Genomic DNA, 12,390 nt, shown 5'->3' with positions numbered 1-12,390 from the left:
GTTTCTTCTAGATATGCTTTTGATCAGATAAAAAAGGCTATATCTAAGGCCCCTACATTATCTAGCCTTGAATATTCTTCACCTTTTAGCATATTCTCTTTTGAATCCGAGACAACCTTAGCTGCTATACTTTTACAGAAGAACCCAAATGGTGATGACGAGCCTATAACCTTCTTTTCCAAAGTTATGAGGGATGATGAACTTGGGTATGATATTATTGAAAAACAAGCTTATGCCTTAATTCAAGCCCTCAAAGCTTTTGAAACCTATGTCCTGCATTCATACATTACATATTATGTCCCTAATCATGCTAATAAAACTGTTTTGACCCAACCTGATACTGATGGAAGAGAGGGAGATGGATTGCAAAAATCCTTGAATTTGACCGTAAAATTAAGACCACAAAGCTAGTAAAAGGCCAAGGCCTGGCCAAATTTTTAGATGAGTCCAATTGCAAAGTATTGGGGATAAATATGGTTTTTGAAATTTCATTAGGGGAGAATCCACAAGAACCTCCCTTAATATCTGAGGAGAATCCACAGGAACCTCCTCCTCTCATAGAAGGGGAGAACCCACAAGAACCTCCTTCTTCAGATCAATCCATTCTTGTTCACATATATCAGAAATATCTACTCTCTAATTGGTATTTTGATATTGTGTAGTTTCTTAGGGATTTTCAATGTTCAACTGATCTTAACTTGAAGCAGTGCAAAGCCTTGAAGCTTAAAGCAGTAAAATATTGGATTATCAATGCTAATCTATACTGGAAAGACCCTCTTAATATCCTTATTCTTTGTTTAACTAAAAATGAAACAGAGGGAATTATAGATTAGTTTCATGCACTTTTTTGTGGTGGACACTATTCCTGGAGAGCAACAGCCTACAAAATTTTGAAAGCAGGTTTCTATTTGCCCACAATTTTTAAAGAAGTTGTAGCAAGAGTAAGGAGTTGCATACCATGCCAATTATTTGCAGGAAAATAGAAACTATCAACATTTCCTTAGGTTCCAGTATTGGTTCATTCTCCTTTTCTATAATGGGGGTTTGAATTTATAGGGGAAATTCATCCACAATCAAGTAAACAACACAAATGGATTTTAACTGCTACAGACTATTTTACCAAGTGGGTAGAAGCCATACTTGTTAAAAATGCAACTCATACTGCTGTGATTAAATTTCTTGAGAAAAAATCCTATCAAGGTTTGGATGTCCTCAATAGATTGTTACAGATAATGCAATAGATTTCAGCAGTGTTAAAATGATTAAGTTCTGTCAAAAATATTCAATCCTATTACACCATTCTACACCATACTATCCATAGGGTAATGGCCTAGCAGAGTCTTCCAACAAGAGCTTAGTTAAGGTCATTAAGAAGACTCTTGAAGACCATAAAAAGAGTTGGGACAACCATCTAATCCATGCAATTTGGGAAAACAGAGTTTCTCCTAAGAGATCAATAGGCAAGTCTCCTTTCCAATTAGTTTATGGAAAGGAAGCAATTTTTCCTACTCATTTAGCTTTATCTGTTATGAGATTCCTTCAGGAATCCTATGAAGAAAAATATGATTTCTCAAGAAGGATTAATCAAATTATTGAGTTGAATGAAGACAGGGATGCAATTTAGTACAAGCTAAGAAAATACAAAAATAAGATGGAAGAACTGTTCGATAGAAAGGCTAGAGAAAGAAATTTCAAGAAAGGTGACCTACTGCTTAAGTGGGATACAAGGAAAGAAGATAAACACAATCATGAAAAATTTGACAACCTTTGGTTTGGTCCATTTAGCATTGCATAAGTCAAAGGGAATAATACATTCATCCTACAGAATATGGAAGGAGAGTATTCCTCATTGCCAGTCAATGGGAAATACTCGAAACATTACATTCAGTATTAGTTTTTCTTCCATTCATTCATCGTCTATAAATATCCGTAGATTTTATTTTATTTTTAAAAAATTTGCAAGTGAGGGTCTATTTCAGCAAAGAATCCATAGCCCGAGGAGAAGGCACTTGGATTTTCTTGTTCTTTGCATGCCAGAGGGGGAAGAAGTTCCCAAATGGAGCTGATGTTGTAACATTATTTGGTTTTGATAAGTTAGTATATTAGTCAAAAATATTTTTAAAATGTTAAGTTAGGATATGGATGCAAAAGAAAGAAAAGTTAAAATGTTAGGCCAATTTAATGTTTTATAGGCATCCATATCAATAAAATGATAGGTGTTAGCTGCACTGAAAAAATAATGCAAAAGGGAAATAAAATGTTAGGGAAGCAAAAAGAAAAGAGTGCCTTTATTTTATATTTTTATAAATGCACAGGATGCTAGTCAAAATGCGCCACAAGTCAAATATCAAATGTTATTTTCATGTGCAGAATAAAAGGCAAACGAGTAAAGGTTTTGCTCTAAGGTTTTATATATCAATTAATTTTGGTATTAATTCCCTATGCCTATGTTTTCAAGACCCCAAAGTTCTCCCTCTTCTCATATTACCCTCCACCCACCTATTCCTAAGTTTATTACCCCCCTCATGCATTGCAAATATTCCCCTCGAGCGATAAATTAATTCCTGCCGACCCAACAGGGTGTCTCGTCACGTCATGTTAAATCTTCGCCACCTCTCACTCCATCTCCGCCCATCTCCCAAGATCTGACGGCCCGAATGGAATTTCTGCCCTCCATCACCATTCGAACATTACCGTCGGGGGGGGGGGGCACGTTCGAAATGGGAGGTATTTGAAACTGCACCCGCCCCTACATGTCAACACTATGGATTTTCAGACCCCCCTCCTCCGAAAAGCTATTTCCCTCACTTCCGATACCACTCTCCTACCCGTTGCGCTCCCACCATTCACCTTCTGCCATGACATTCATCTGTTAGCTCCACCAATTGCATCCGATCCCTCCACAATTAAGTCGTTAAGTAGTAAATGGTTTAGCCATTAATCCAATGGACCTGCATGATCTTAAACAGAAAAGCCACACTGTTATATAAAATTCCCTTTCACTTGTTAACAGGTTACTGAATTCATTCACTGTCACTGTATTGCTTTGTTACAGGTTCGGGCTAAACTCTAACATTTTCACCAGCCAACAACACTGTCTGCTTAGTTGTTTTCAGCCTACTACCTCTGTTTTTACCCCCAAAACCTGACTCCTCTCTATGTAATTAAACTTCCAATCCAATTTTCACTATTGTCCTTAACCTTATCCAAAGATGCCTCGAAAGGACAAAGGACCAGAAGAGCCTGTCAATCCTATGATTTATCCTCCCATTGATTTTCACCACATCCCTTTGGTTGACAGAGACATCAAAATCCATGAAACTTTCTGTTAATTGGACCTCTTTGAGATGTATTGCTTGCTTGAGGAGAAATGCATTGACAAATCTGATGAAATTCAGCTGTGGGAGTCCAATTTACCCCACTATATTTTTCCTCGTACCCACAACACCCCATAGTTTGTTAGGAAGTGTCATGCATCTTATTTTCCAAGACAAAGGGCCATCATTACCCCCACTGGAGAAATTCTCTTTACTATTATTCCTCAAGCCATATACCAGATGATGCAAGCCCCCATAGTAGAGAATTCCACCCCATTTTCCTATGAAGCACTTGTTGAGTTATACCAGAAACTAGTCTTTTCTAAGAGGGCCAAACATCTTGAGCAGTTCTTGACACAAGATGCCCCATTGCCAAAGAAAAATCCTCCCTATACCTCCTCTATTTTCCCCTAGAGAGCTAAATAAATCATCACAATTATCCCTTACCTCCTTGGCTACTACTCTGATCAGTGGGTAGATGGGGCCATCATAAGATTTCTATCCATTTTCTCTGTTGATTCTAATCCCTCCATCGTATTTAACTTTAGCCAATTTCTTGTAGGGTCAATTCATCAGCAGCTTATCAAATTTGCAACTGAGAAGGTATTCAAGTATTCTTCTATATTAGTTTATATGTTCTTATACTTTCAGGGAGACAACATCAACCTTGCTTTGCAAAAGATGGATGAAAAAGGAAACTAGCAGTCAGTCATATTTTGGACTACTCTGGTGATGAAGGAACAAAAGGAATACACATATAAATAGTTCATAGAGATATTTGTGCATCCAACAATCTATGTCTTAGGCAATAGGATAGAACCAAGGATTAGTGAGGAAATTAGAAAGGTGTTGCAGCTGTCAAACCAAGTTTAGACATGGGATTGGTACCTCTACCAAAACTATACAGAATTGAGAATATTTGGGTGTGAGCTTGCACCTTACAAGCTGCCTAAATTCCTCCCAATGAGGATTTTTTCTCTAGAGTACATAAGGCAGATGCTAAATATGGATGAGATCCAATTTGTTGCTGCCAAGAAGAAGTCCTAGTTCAAAATTGAAACACAGATTGGGCCTTTCATTTGCAACACAAGAGTAGGAGGGGAAGAAGCAGACAAGCTACTAAACGAAATGCAGTTCAACCTAAGCTTTACCTAGTCATATGATCCATTAGGGATCATTTCTAAATTAAGAGTAGAAACAAAATTTACTCATTATTTTCATACATCTAGACTGGAGATAGAGAAGTACAAAAACTAGCTAGAATGGGTTGAGAATACCCTACAAGAGGCAGAAGAGTAGTTGGTTTCATCCTCTACAGTATAGACTCCTACCATGCAGGATAAAACAACTAAGAGAAGCAGAGAAGAAGAGTCCCCTTTAGGGATTGAAATTTTCAGTGAGGGATTCAAAATTATGTATAGGAAGAAGGCCAAGCTTAGTTCCAAACTAAGAATCAGCAAGGACTTAGAGCAGGAGACCATTATCACCACTAATGAGCCACTTGTTTCCTCATTAGTGGGTGATCATTCCCACTACCTTCACGACTTCACAAGACCATACAAAAATTATGTAGACCAACACATTTACTTCAGGGGAGATAGAGAAAAGTATAACAAACATTTTTACGGAGATAAAAGTTAGGAATGAGGCCTTGAAGATTAACACCCACAACCAGTTCTAGAAGCAAATTTCTAGTGCTCAAAGCAGGCCATTGTCAGCCTTTGATTCATAGAAAGGAAAAATGCAAATGGAATTCCTCCAGGCACAGGTTCCCCAGCCCAAGGCATTATCAGACTACAAGAAGAGAGCTTTTGAGTTTGATGTAAAAGATATACATTGACCACATGGATATGCATAATTAGACTAGGGAAATGATATTTTCAATTATCACTAACACTACTATGAGTTTGTCTAAACTATAGGTTACATTAGAAAATTTTCAATCACATCTGAAGATGGAGAAGGTCTCTGCACTTGCCAAAGACACCAGGATTAAAAATATGGAGGAATTGGTGATAAAAGTGGGTTATGACCCTGCAAACATCAATGCTGCAGAAGAGCTTATAAAGAAAAAGATTTTAGGCATACAGCATTAAGGAAGAAGTTGAAATTTCCATCTATAGAAGATCCTCTAGCCAAGGATATTGGAGCAACAAAGACACAAAAGGAAGATATGATGAAGCTCATCGTGGACTAGAGTGCACAGCTGAAGAAAATGTAGACAAAGATGGAAAAATTGATTAAAGAGAAGGAGAAAGCTCCCAAAATGGTTTTTGTCCCTTTGCAAGCACTCCTTATCACAACCATCCCTACAACCATATCTTCTACAACAAGTATAGGGGATTCTACAGATCAATTGGGAAATGCAGTACAAACATGTCTCTCCAGACTGAAGAGATAAAAAAGTTGCAGGATCAAGTGAAACTTCTATAGTATCATCAAAAGGAGACTGAGACTTTTCATGCAGCAGAGCTACAGAGAGCTCAAAATCAGATAGAGGCATGGAAGAAGTCAACAGCTGAGTCTTCTATTGGCTACACACTGGGTCATGTTAAAGAAATCATATGGAACAATATCATTGAAGAAATAGATGAAATCTGGCCATGTATCCAGATTATATTTGAGTAGAAGGAATTGATGGAGAAAGCTAAGAAAACTATTTCTACTATCAATGCTCAATTGGGAGAAATGCCTGCTATAGCCAACAACATCAGAAAGTTCCTCAATTTCAAAAGCAGATATGAGTAGGATGATCTAGGAGTGGATGACAGAACAAAAATATTCTGGAGGTAAATAAAGTTCTAACAAAGAAGAACTTAGTTTTACAGTTGAAAAAGAAGTATCACACTAGAGGTAGCAGTTAATAGGTTTTTCATTAGAATTGATGCATTGAACAAGAAAGGTCTGGCTTTCTTATTTGTAATCAATGAAAAATTAATGACCAAAAAGACTACATCAAGAAGCTTCAGGACATTTCCAAGGATACAGCTAAGTCTTCCAACATCAAAGGTTCTATGATAGGCAAAGCTTTTTACAAATCTATCAACAATATAAGTTTATCCAACATGAGATAAAACACATTTTTGCAGTAAAACCCACTTTTTCTCGGTATACTGAGGTAGATTAGATCTACCACAAGGTAACAAAGATTATTATTCCAGATGAAGAATGGTGGGATAAGTTGTGTGAATTTCAGGACTAAAAGATAGGTTAGCTTCATGAGCGCAACACCCGAAAAGTGGCCACTCAGCAATTTTTCTCCTTCAAAGCAGGGCCAGACATTTAGATTCATTCCTTTTGATCACATTACTTCTTTCTGTTAGTTATAAGTTAACAATAAAATGTCGTGTCACTCAGGCATTAATTGTAATATTTTTGTAACTTTTCTTAAATACTTCATTCTATCGAAGTATTCAGGGTTGAACCCTTGAACATGTTATCAAGTAGATTGGTACTAAGCTAGAGCATTCCTAAGATAATAAAATATTATGGATTTGCCTCATATGGTCTACCTCTCAGTGAGTTGTATTTCATCTCGTTAATTCACTATGTCTTCTTCAGATAAATCATGTCTTTTGCAGTTATCCAATTTAAAATTTAATTGAATTTCAGTTTCATTTTGGATTCTCTGTGAAGTTGTAATTTAAATAAGAGATAAATTTACAGAATTATATGCTATTGTAAATTCCTCTTTGAGAATAAATTGCACTAGATCTTTGTGATAGTCTGTTCATATTTTGTTGATTAAGAAAACACTGTTTTCTTAATTTATGCTTATAAATGGTTAAATACTCAATTTGAATATTAAATCAGTTATAATTTTCCATATTCTACCTATCTATCCCACTAAAATCAAAATAACCATGTGTATGTAAAGAACAAACTTTTATTTTATTAAGAATATTTTTAAGTTTAAAGCACCTGTTTATAAATAATTCACTCGTCATCCAATCATTTAAAACAACAAAACATTATAGATGCTTTGGCATAACTAATTGACCTTAGGTTATCTCAAAGTACAACATCAGATTGGCATTATTTCCGGGGAGCGAAGAATTGAAAGCTAAATTTTTCTTGGGGAAATGATTCTCCTTTTCCTTTAAGGTGAATAAAGGATAAGGATATAGGTTTGATGGGACAGGGTCCCCTGCGGTGAGTTTTGGGGCAAAAACCCAAGTTTTGGGGTAGAAAGCCCAAGTTTTTGTTATGTAAAGGAAGTTCATAGTTGATATAATGGGTCATTAAGAAGTGAAGAGTGAAGAGTCTTAGAGTAGAAGAGAGGCTTTGCAGCTGTGTGCACAGAGGCCTAGAGTAGAGTCTACAGCTGAGTGCGCAGGGTAGTCTTGAGTCTATAAGAAAATTTGAAGTATCAATAAAGAGATTATTCTAGAAATATCTATGTTTTATCTATTTACTTTTGTTGTGAATGAATGCGTTTATGTTATGATGAATATTGGGTTTATGATTTAATATTATATTGATGCATGATTCTGCGTGGTTTACATTGTTATATGAACGCAAGTAATAATATATGTTTAAATGAAGAACATCTTAATGCATGGTAAATTTATCAGACACTTAAGTTGATCTGGGTAAATACAGAAATAAGAGTAATTACATAGGTGCATAAGTGGTTGATTCACCTGTTTAGGGTCCGCTCCCTCTGCTGTGTTTTCCCACCTAGATTGAGGTCAGTAGGTTATAAAGGTCAGTCAGATAGAAAAAGGAATAAGTGGTGAGCGAGCCTTCGGCGACTGAGAAGCAAGCTTAGTGAAACACAACTACTGGTCCGAGACTACTTTCTCTACTGGGTGGAGACTGCGGACATTTGTGCAACAACTTTCAAAATGCTACACCCTCAATTTGAACCATTTTGCACTGGATTCGCCGGCATGCAGGGAGAAAAGAGACATAATGCCTAATGAAGGCTATCAAATCAAACATCAATTTTGGGGGTGGATTAGAGCGGAAGTTGCATAAAAGGAGGAGGGGAAGTTGCTGCTCTACCTTTGTTGGTATTTCCAGGGGTAATTGAGGGGCACCGTGTCACTTCTAGGATCGAGCTGGTGTCTCCTTGCCCTCAGAAGCGCAAGCCCTCCGGACGGGTTGGGTTTACGAAGAACATAGTGATAGAAAGAATCGGGCTAAGTGAGGGGTAGAGTGACCCGACATAATGACTGGTTAACAAGAGGGTCTGGTTCTTTTCATGGTTGTTTTCCACTTCATCCCAATCTCAAGCAGTTGGTAAATATCCCTCCTAATGCCGTGTGTAAAGACCAAATCGAGTTGAGGGCAATTCCTTCCCCTGCAGCTAATGCTGTTTTTCAAGAATTAAGAAAGTCATGTTTGTTGTTCCGCCGCTAAGTAAGTAATAGGTGGCAAAGTGAGTAATGGGTTCTCCGTCCGTCTGGTTGATCCTACTTTGTCTACTCTACTGGATGAAGATACATAAGAGTTCTACTGGAGCAAGAGGACGATAGTTAGCAAACAATTCCTACATACATCTTCAGTCCTACATACATATTCCGAAAGAAGAGTGTTTCTGATCAAAATATCGTGTTTAAGAGCGTGGAGGTTCGAATCCTCTTAAAGGCATAATATTTCTCATGCTTATTGAATGAGCAATGAAATAGCGCCAACAATATTCTTTTCTCTTTTCTAAATAGAATGGGAGAGATTCCCTTCATATCTGTTGATACGAGGTATTCCCTACGATTACCCACGAGTGAAAGCTTGGAATAGGACAGTGGATCACAGGCAGGATCTTGGCGATCTTCTCTATCTAATGGGAAGTCCATTCCGAAATGGTCCGTCCTCGTATTATTAGGTCTATTTTATTAAGGACACAGCGTGATAAGAATATGATAAGATCTTGCAAGATACATAGATTGACCATATGATATGATCCTATCAAAATATTGATAGATCCGGGAGTTGAGACCGAAATGGGATGTGATTAAGAGGTCAGCCAAGGATGGAAGGGAGCCGATCGAGCAGAGGCTACCTGAATTGGTACATTCTGTAAGATATAAGTGGGAGGTCAATATATGAGTGAATCCCTGCTATCCTTTTGTCAAGCAAGCGATCATATGCAATACGAGCCATATAACTAGATAAGCGAGCCTAGCATAAGCGCACTTATCCCACCCACTTCCGATCGATCTTAGCCTTGATTGCTAGCGCTCTATAGCAATCAATATTGTAGCGCTTCCTCCCGCGAATAGGAGCAATCATAAAGTGATCCGACTCTATAGCGCATTTGTTAGGGTTATCCCTTTACTGACGTACGCCCCGTACCTGCCCGCTTATATTTCAGGCTCTGGCTCACCGCTTCTCATGTATGTAGGGGGGGGCGCTACTTTGGAACTAAAGCACCTTCACTTGGGGAGCCGGTCGGGGCACTGACCTGCGACAGTTCCTATCCTGTCCAGCCTCCTAAGCATACATATTGACCCTTTATCGATTGATTTGGGATATGGGAGAGATCACTTATGTGGTAGGGGTGAACCAACCCATATAGAACTAAATCCTGCCTGTAAATAAACTCGGAAATTGAGCATGCATGAGGGGGAACCGGATCATAAAAGGGATCCATTTGCTTGCCCATGCCGCACCATAAAATAGTGAAATAAGGTCGACCAGTGAGAAATTGAAATGGATCGTGTACCCTTTTCTCTCGATTTGTGGCGGCAACGAATGATAACTCGGCATATTCGACCCACGTCCTGGCTATTATTTGTTTGTATAGATAGATCCTCTACAAAGCAAAGAAAGATCTATCAAGCTATTAATCAATCACTTGCACCAACAAATGGACTGTCCCACCCACCGTCACGAGAGCAAACCACATCGATTTGGTTGGATTAAAGCGACACCCACATACATCCTGTCGTAATCGAAGCGGGACTTGAGTCTCTCACCAAACCATACTGATGTTAGCATTTTCTTATCTTCTTTATTGCGGCTCATGAAGAATAGTGAGTGAAGAGGACAAAAACAAGAGTAAGGCTCCTTTCCTTCCTACCTATGATGTGATGAATGCGAATGGGAATCAGATCATTCACTTGTTTTCCATGGTAGGTACCTCGGAATCGGATGGTCGTAGACAGGATTGGAAAGCGTGCGTATACTCAAGAAAAAAAAACACCTGATCATACGGAAGCATAAGATCAGAGCAGACCGACCTACTTTCTGTGGAGGCGAAGGCGTGAGAAAGAGGAGGGTCGAGCGAAGCGAGATGAAAGCTGGTTGTTTTGGCTGGCTGGTTGGTTAACAACAAATGGAATGGCTGGGTGGGGGGGGCGTTCTTCCTATCTAGAAGGAAGGTATCGCTCTTTCTCCTATTGTATATATACCACTACACTAACCGTCCGTATATATCCCTATCAGTAGGCAAGTGAGGGATGGGGTGGTGGGTACCCCGACCGAACGATAAGCAAGCGGAACGGAAGTAGGGTGGCCGGCAAATAAAAGAATGGATAGCGGGGCGAGCTGGCCGTATAGAATATCTCTCATTAGCTGGTTCCGATCTCGATATCTCGACTAACCGTATCTCCTGCCTGATTGATGAAGCCCTTTCTCGCCCGACTTCATTCACGGGCGGGAGTCGAAACGAGCCCGCCCCTTCTTCCCGTCGTTCTGAGTTGTTAACAGGACGGTACCGTGAAGGGAATGAAGGAAGGCTGAACGGTTACTGCCCTACTGTCTGTCTATAAAGGGTGTGAAGGATGCGGGATGACGCTCGTTATGAGTTACCTTCTCGTTACGAGCCCTCCTTATTTTTATTAGGTAAGGACCAAAGATTGGAATCTTTTGAATATAGATCTTCCATATCTATCTCCCTTGCTTATCTTATCGGAGCAATTCCTTTTCTATCAGTCAGTTAGTAGGAACAAATAGAGGAAGGTGGGGGCGACCGACATTCCTTCTTACTCATTCATAGAGATAGGTCTATTTTGGTTAGCCAGGGTGGGGAACGAGGAGAGGGCCCTTTCCATTTTCAGTTGGGTGGGAGAGCTTGCTTGCCATGAAGGAAGGCAAGGCTGGCTACTCTATCTGGGATGAATGATCTGGAGCAGGAATATCCCATCCCAGGCAGGTCCAAGCAAGCAAATAGGCTGCATTGCGGAACATTTTTGTAGCATATCATGGCTGGTTCTGTGCTCAATCAATGATCGTGGCATCACCAGCGCGCGGGGGGGGGGGGGGTGGCGGCTGTTACCCCACGCCCCGCATTTCCAAAGCATCTCTCTCTTTTCCATCCATTATCTACGTAGAATATAGAATCCGTGGACGTATAGATATATAATAGAGCGAGTGTGGCGTGGATTCCTTTGACCGGGCTTATTTGTCCTTTCCAAACCTTTCTTGACCATACTCCCTGCCTTCCAAAGCCAACCGCTTCACCGAACACCCCTTTCTATATTCATTCTACCTACCTACACGAATCAGCCATACAAACCATGCATGCAAAGATAAGCACAGAGAAATGTACATGCCCCACCTACCTCAATCAATTGGCTGCCCACACTCCACCTTCCTAAACTCACAAGCTTGGACTGTAATGATGTTGGATTGTCTGATCCGCCCGCCGCCTCCGCACATTCTTATTTAGCTACTGGTTCTCAAGCACAGCACATTCTTTTCTGGCAAGATTTCGTTCGTATGGGGTGATTCCGTTGGGTTCTTATCAAAAAAGTGGGTTCAAAAGGCGTAGGCAGGCTTATTATTGGAAACGATTGGGTTCTTTTTGCTCGGCCATTGAATCTTGTGAACCAATTGAGACCGAAATTGGAAAAAGAGATGCGAACGGAGAGGAATAACCAATCGATGAAGGAACATGAAACCATTCCGTTTCGATAGAGGTACGGAGAACGATTGGGGGTGATAAAGTAGGTAAAGTGGTTGGATTTTGCGAGCTGTTCCAACCACTGCTGGATGTGATTCCAAGAGCCGAACGAGAATGAATACCACACATAAGAGTCAAGATCGGGCTCCCTGGTGGAATGTTTAACCAATTCATTTCGGATCGATCAAATTGGTACGGAAGTTGTAACATGGGAAAACTACGGAA

The sequence above is a fragment of the Pinus tabuliformis genome, chromosome 4_1 (genome assembly GCF_031772625.1).
Source record: "Pinus tabuliformis cultivar Carrire ecotype Pingquan chromosome 4_1, CPIR1, whole genome shotgun sequence".
Classification (NCBI taxonomy): domain Eukaryota; kingdom Viridiplantae; phylum Streptophyta; class Pinopsida; order Pinales; family Pinaceae; genus Pinus; species Pinus tabuliformis.
This window is presented reverse-complemented; position numbering follows the sequence as displayed.